This window comes from Rattus norvegicus, chromosome 6, assembly GCF_036323735.1.
Source record: "Rattus norvegicus strain BN/NHsdMcwi chromosome 6, GRCr8, whole genome shotgun sequence".
Taxonomy (NCBI): Eukaryota; Metazoa; Chordata; class Mammalia; order Rodentia; family Muridae; genus Rattus; species Rattus norvegicus.
In genome coordinates this window covers 64,085,953-64,094,036 of record NC_086024.1, presented here as the reverse complement: position 1 = coordinate 64,094,036, position 8,084 = coordinate 64,085,953, and the positions used below count along the sequence as shown (strand labels likewise).

The 8,084-nt window shown below is 38.5% G+C and overlaps 1 protein-coding gene across 10 annotated transcripts in view; it reads right to left on the bottom strand.

Moving 5' to 3' along the window:
• The window catches only part of Immp2l (inner mitochondrial membrane peptidase subunit 2), an 899,718-nt gene that overhangs the window by 602,870 nt on the left and 288,764 nt on the right, over positions 1 to 8,084 (bottom strand). The window lies entirely within an intron of this gene.

The window sequence follows — 8,084 nt, the reverse complement described above, 5'->3', positions numbered from 1 at the left end:
CTGGTGTAATAAAGAGGCGGAGATTCTAAGGTGAGTCAACAGAAGGAATTATAAGACTCTATTCCATTATTCTTCCTACCCAAATAATATCTAAGAAACGTTTTAGAATAATAAAGATCTATTAGAAAGCCACATGTGCAAGTGTGGAAATAGACTGCCAGGCACAAACCAAACTGAAGGCTGACCCAAAGTAGAAAGGGAAAATGCTTTTAACATTTTAAATAATTCTAGCAGAGTATAGGGCAGCTGACTGTGAAAAGTCACTTGTGGCCTTCAAAAGGTCCTGAACAATAATTTTCACAACTAGGAAAAAATCATGACAACACTGTATTTCAGTGTCGTTCTGAAAACTAGAGTGAATAGGATGAAGGTCATAACCGTGATTGTCATAACTGTAGACTATTCCTGGGGTGTCAAAATATAAAGATCAAGATGCCCTCAGCTACCTGAGGATGAAAACTCGCACTACCGTTGCAATGTTCAAAGTAACAGCCCTGCCCGTGTTTCTGTCTCAGTCTGATGGAGTTGCTGTGTTCACTGTAACATAACCTTCCTGATGTATAAATGTTGACTAATTTCCTGTTTTTGTCATGAGACCACTTTAATGACTGCCTCAAATTACAACTGTGGTCAACATTATCCAAAGATCAATTTGTTCTCTAAGCTACAACTGTCAGTGAATTGGACGGACTCTGCCTGAACTCACATCTCTCACTATTTTCATTACATGAATGTTACATGTTAAGAGTGAAACTGGTCAGATCTAGAAACTGATATTCATTCTACTGGACATTCGTTTCAACAAAGTGTAATGGGTAAATTAAAAACTAGATCACTTTCCAGGGTTATTTCCACAAACATTCAATACATTTTAATCTAATTCTTTCACTGATAATGATAAGATAAATCATGCAAACTTTATTTTTAAGATTCATTTACATATGTGAGTACACTGTCTCTGTCTTTAGACACACCAGAAGAAGGCATCAGATCTTATTATAGACGATTGTGAGCCACTAGGTAGGTGCTGGGAATTGAACTCAGGACCTCTGGAAGAACAGTCAGTGTCCTTAACAGCTGAGCCATCTCTCCAGCCCTAAAATATACAACCTTTATAACTTTCCTGATCAAATAATCCTATTTGCAAAAATCCAGAATGAAACACAGAGGAAGCAAGACTGCAGAATATCACGAAAGACCAGGTCTTTCTGCAATTTCTCAGCCTCATGATCATCTTTGAAGTCCAGGTTATGTAATCTTCCCCAAGATTTTCTTAACAGCTCATGTTTTCCTTCCAAGTCCTATCAATTTTACAAGTTGGATGAGAGCTTTAATCGCTAGAGAAAATAGGGGAGGGAAATGAGCCAAATCAGCTGATTTTGTCTTGATAGTCTATTTAATCTGCAAAGTGAGTAATAAGCACAAGAATTTTTTCTAAATGTAATTAAGTAATATTTTGTCATTTCTACTTTTTTTAAAGGAAAGGCCATATCTATAATATATTACACCTTTGTCCTAAGGATGAGCAGAAGAATAGTTACTAAGGTAACAGTTTCAAATTACCACCTTATTTTTTATTTACATTAATCGGTGTCTCAGTAAAGAGTATGTAGTATACAGAGATTAATAAATGCAACTCCAATAAAGTTCTGATAGCAGCTTTAGGGAAACACAGCTTATCAATAATATAGAATGTTTCCTTCAGGATACAGAGTTACTGCCATGTTTCCACTTCTTCTTGTCAAAAATCAATGTCATGCTGGGCTTTAACACATGGCTACTTGCCAACTACCCTTAAAGTCACTGAAGCTCACTGTTCCTTCCAAACCCAATCCAGAAGAGTAATTAGATACCTGGACTTGCCTAGGATTGTGATTGCATTCAAATGTACACTCTAAGCAGGGAACTGGAAAGCAGTTTGCACATGAGAAAAAGAGGTTCTCTATTAGTGTTACAAATGTTTACAGCATAGCCAAGTTTTGGGGGGACGGACACGCCAGTCAATTACTAGTTACATATTCACACCTGTTGTCTGTAATGTTGCAAAGCCTCTAGGTGTGAGATTAGTCAAGGCAAGTAAATTGAAGGAGGCCCAGCTGCAGAAGCTGACTTTGCTCTCCTATGGTAATTAAAGGAAAGCACGGACCATGTGTTGTGTGTATGACACTCTCATTATTTCCTGTCAGGGATAGTTCCATTTTCTTTGAACAGATTTGTGTTACTGTCAAGACTGCTATAAAGGCAAATGTTCGTGGGTCTGGGCTATTGACCTAATTTTTACTGGTTGTCTGTCCAATTACCTTTGTTAAACTCCTCCATGAAGCATAGCAGTCTGATAGTAGAAAAATTAAACACTATCATTTTCATTCCAAACCCTGAATCTGCCACGATGTCCTGTTTACTAACAACACCTTAGACAACAGACCTAATGAGGCTGCATGTCTTAAAAAGACGACTGTTACAAATACCACGGGCCTTCAAAACGCAGTACAGTAAGAATTAATGAGCACCCTGGACACAGTGAAGTCTAGGACCGCTGTTCCTTGACACACTCTCAGAAAACATGTTTCCATACCTGGATTGTACTTTTTGTTCATATTTTGCTCTGTAACTATACACTGATGTACTTGTAAACTCTGGCCCTAAAGCTCAGCTGTGTGATTTGGAGGTGCCCTTTAACAACTCAAAGTTCTAAAAACTCACAGAAAGCAAAAGGAATACAAGTTTATCTCAATTTAAAGACACATGTCATGGCCAAAATGTCTGCCAGAAAAATTTAAAATCTTTTAAAATATTAAAACTAAGGCCGGGTATTACAGAGCATGTCTTTGATCTTAGAACTCAAAAGGGATAGGCAGGCAGCTCTCTCTATGAGTTTGATGTTAGTCTTGTCTAAAACGTGAGCTCCAAGACAGCCAGGGCTATGTAAGGAGACACTGTTTAATTAATAAAAATTAACTTAATTAATTAAAACAAAACCAATCTGACCTACTTGGTGAGAAACTTCCACCTCAAATTATGTTTACTGATACTGAGTAACTGACTGCACTCCTAACAGCATGTGCAGTTAAGTGGCCTGGGCTGATCCAGACATGGTGGTTTAACGTTTGTTTCTTTTCCATAAGTGTCAACGATGTACTTAGTACTCGTAAAGTATAAAGCATATACTTTCCTACCGAGGCGGGAAATAACAGATTTTCTAGGTCTCTAGATGATTTATAAAACTGAATCACACGAAACAAAATGAAGTAAATACACTTTAATGGGAAAAATGCATTTTACAGTCACTGAAAAGGTATTGCTAAAATAGCCGCAGCCTCTAGCAAAAACATGTTGTTAAATTTTAAAATGTCCAAAACATTACATGTGAAAATGATGATTCACCTGACCCAGCCATGGAAAATGCCCCTAACCAATCTATAAAATAGTTTTCTTTCCAGATCATGAAGAATTATTCACTGAGAGGGATGTATCATAGAGCTGATATTTTTTTAAATGGAGCCTAAAATGAAAAGAATAATTCAGAAAATAGAATATTGGTTTCCTGTACCATAAAGTTTTGCTGAATGTGCTTTAGGGGAGCAGAGACAGAGAGGAGAGGGGAGCAGGGACAGGAGTGTGTGTGCTCTGCTGTCAGCCAGAGCAGCAATCAATCAGGCCCTTTTAGACTCCGGTTTTCACACAGCTGAAGCACACCAGCTCCAAGAGGAAAGCCCTTCTCTCCCGAGTTTATTTATGACAGAGCCCGCCTAACTGAAGTCCAATTTGTTTGTGGAACTGCAGTCATTCTGCCTCAACTAAACGATAAATGAATCTGCCTCTCCTCACTCCAACTCCGGAGCATGAGAAAACAAAGGGGAACAATATGTCAAGCAGCCAGGGGTGCAGTTAGGGGAACAGAGGGAAGGCAGTTTTCCCAGGGGTGGAAACTCCCCCAGGATAACAAAGCACAATTCATTAACCTGAGCCAGCCCTGGATGTCTGTCACCAGCTGTATTGCTCCCAGTGAGCCATTCAGGCCACACAAATGAGCCTGCTGAAAGCTTTTCTATAGTCCCCTCGGCTCTGCAACCTCGGCACCACAGAGTTCTGGGATCCTGTCTGACTTCTCTAAGTGGTCCTCCAACTGAACCACAACCAACATGAATTTCGCACATTGTTGTCACTAAATGGCAAGCTTTGGGAGTCCAAAACCAGAAACACATTGTAACAGCCAGTACAGGAGAAAGTCGATCAATAGATCTCTACTAATTAATGAGCTCCTCCTTATTGTTACTGCACGGTGCTCTGTTAACTAGTGTGTCTTGATTTGTTACATTTTCTAAGTGGTATCCAGCAAAAACCAAAGAGTAGACCATAACATATCTGCTCTGCCACCCATTTCCACACTTTCATGGGGCCTGAAATATATGCTTTATTCTTTTCACCCAAGAAAATAATGAGTGACGTTTAAACACACAATTGAATTTTCTAAAAGGTAACTGTGACCTGTATGTTGCTCATTTGGTCATTCCCCCAGCAGTTATTGTTCTGCACATTAAACATGCATTTACTATCCTTCAAATCATGGAATATTTATTGTGCTAAGAAGTTCTGTATCCCTAGCAAGTCCTTCTCAACAACTCGTGTGGAACGAGAAGCCGTGGATAGAGTTCCCCGCTCTGTAAGGAATGCGGAGTTATGTAAATGCTCGTTTCTGGAGTTGTAGTCTTGCCTGGCTTACCCATGAATTGGTATGTGCTGGGCTGCACTTCCACATGATAGGAAAGTTTTCTACATTTGAGAAATGGAAGATTTGATCTCACATTCCTATTACTGCTTTCACTAAGTATTTACAGAATATTTCTATGGACTTAGAGCTGTGGATGGAGGGAGGTATATTCTACTGTAATTCTTCCTTATATCTAAAAACGCAATGCTGTGTTGTCGGCTCTTCCTCCGTGAATTCTGAAATTTCCTCTCATTGCTCTGGAGTTGGAGTGAGGAAAGGCACATTCATGTCTTGTTTAGTTGAATCAGAATTTAATATGAAATGTCTTTTATTTCTCATATATGAGAGCCCTGTCGGAAGGGCTACCTAGTAAACTCTCTTAAGAAAATATCCTTCTATCGGTGAAAGCCACAGGACATACAGATTGAGTCAACCCAGGGGGAAGAGGAGGGATCTCAGAACCTTCCAGATCCTTACAGCAGTCATGGAGGAAGGTGTGAGCGCAGATCGGTGGCATATTTGAAAGGAAGGTCCAGTGGAAACAAGGTCATTTGTGGGTGTGGCCATATACTCCTGCCTACCCAAGCAAACGACTGTGTGTATGTGGAGAATATTGATTAGAAGTGGACCAGTGGAAAAAGACTAAACTGGGCAGTATAATATCTCCAGACATAAACGACAACAGAAGAAAAACAACACCGTGTTTTTCATGAATGTATTTGAAGTATCTCTCACAATTTCAGAAGAGAAACTCTACCGGACATAGCTACAGGAAAAAGGGACAGAAGCCAGGAGTAAACAGGAATGGAAGAGAGAGGAGGAAAGCAATAGAAGCCTCCCATGACTCTGCAACTCCCATCTTGTATTAGGCTCCAAGCCAACACGAAAGTAGGGCTTTCAAGCATTTAAATTTCAATTCTATTTTTGAGAACCTGTGAAAAGAGATGTCTATTTATGATTAGTAAAGCCGGTACAATATGCAGATAATTATTCAGAGATACATTTTGTGTCATTTCAGATGTGCGCGCTTATTTTTTTTTAGGACTCAAGCATTAGAAAATGGTGTTTCTATCCCACCATAAATGAATAACTTTTGCTGAAAACTACATTTTAAAAAGACTAAGCTCCAAAATTGACAATGTCAATATTCATAACAAGTATTATTCAGTTTTTGTGTGTACGCAATAATTAATCTAAAAGTAAAAAAAGGCATAATGGGATTTTTTTTCAAAATTATATGAATTTTGCCTGGTCTTCTTATTTCTATAAACGTTTCCAATCTTATCAAGGTACAAAATGTGGTAGAGAAAAAAAGAGATGCACTGTAATAAAAATCTTAACAAAGGTCTCAGAGTTTTTATGGAAATAAAAAATCATTATTCCTACACTCAAACAGGGTGAGTTCTCCAGGCAACCAAACATTCAAAAGTAGACTACAAAAAAAAAAAAAAATCTGGGTGTGATTCTGTTTGGCTACAGAGCCTGTTAGTAAGAGAGACAGGCAAAGCCAAGGTCATGAAGACACCAAACATCCAAGGAAGGGAATCCTCAGAAGAACTTTAGGCAAGGGATTCTAAATTGTATTTTAGAAAATTTTATAAACTAATTGGGGTCAAAGTTTGTTATCAAAGGATTACAAAATACTTCCAAGTATGTGCCAAGGCTCTAAGAACCTGTTACAAACAACTCTGAAACAGTGAGAGAATTTCATGAAAAGAAATGCTTACAAAAGCCAGGTAGCCCATGTAATTAAGCAAAGACTCAGTGGGGTGGTCAGTGAACTGAGTGGGATGGCTCAGAGTGACAGCTCAGAGCGTCTAGCAGCCCCACTGCAAAGGCATCTGCAGCAACCTGTATTAGAACAACGCAGGCCACACATGAGTCTTGGGTGAAATAAATCGATGTTTTATAGAAAAAGCAACCACATCATTGTTTTCCAAAACACTAAGTACCCCCCACCCCAAAAACTACTGAAGCTGCCTAACCCCAGACAGCAAGAGCATTGGCAATCTATTAAGACATTCAAATTATAACAGGTTCCCTCTGATTTGAGCTAATTAACTTCTCCACATCCTCAGAACCACCACCCCAATGCCACCAAATCCCATCCTTGAAGGGATTCAGAAATGATAAAGCCTCACATATCTTGTCTTGGTTTTTGTCGTTTGTTTTGTAAAATGTTTGGTGCTAAGTACGCTAAAACAGCCCCCAAAAGGCTTAATATACACAATTATGCAAAGGAAAAATATCGCTATGCTAACAAAAATGAATTATGTTCGCTTTCACCCATCAATTTCCTGTCTGGTACATAGGAAAGGACATTAGAGAGCAGTTTTCTAGGTGAGACATGCCTCTAAAACAGAACATTTCACTACCGAATAATGTGCTCCAAATAATAATTTTAAACATTAGAGTATACTGTTACAATCTCTAAAAGTTGCCTATGTATAAACATTCCCTATGTATAAACATTCTAAAGGCAAAAAGTAAAAAATGTCAAGCTACATAAAACTGCCTATCAAGTACATCCTGCAAAAGAATTAGCTTCATAAGCAGAATAAATAAATACATGTGTGTGTTTGTGTGTGTGTGTGTGTGTGTGTGTGTGTGTGTGTGTGTGTGTGTGTGATGTTTATAGATAATATTTCTTCTGGACAAAATCTATAAAAGTTAAATTTTACCCAGAAAATACATAAGTAAACTGAAACAAAGAAATGGGATCCCAAAGTGTGTACACTGTTCATCGTCTTATACTCAGAGCTCACCAATCTCCACTTTAAATCAACAGTCCGTGGTAACAGATCAAGTTTGTCTAGACTAGTGAACCATCAGCTCTTACAGCAATTCCAGCCCCTTGCCAACCCATATAACCAACTCTGGGAACACAAGTTTACAGTGTTCCTTCCCACAGTATTATTCAAAGGAGGCACTGATCCTGAGAGACTAATGTCTCCTTTTTGAAAAGCACTGCAAATACCACGGCTAAAGGAAATTAATAAAACACAACCACAAATTAAATGCCACCATTTACATAAACCCATAATGCATCCTGAAACGGACTGTGGGCACCACTGAGGTTCAGCTGGACATAGAGAGCTTGAAAGCATCACATCCCAAAGAAGACAGAAGCTGAAAGAGTCCAGGAGGAAAAAGGGGGTTTATGACTCCACAATTCACAACTTCAAATGTTTCACACAAGAGGGTTTCTTTAACAAAGAAGCTTCCAACAACAACACCAGTGTTAATGATAACACATGAAGGTTCTATTAATTATATAATCACTATTATATTACATATTCAGATAATTATTCTATATTATCCACAGAATTGGTTTTGACCTTTTGCCCTAAATCTTGTGAATCGTTTTATATAA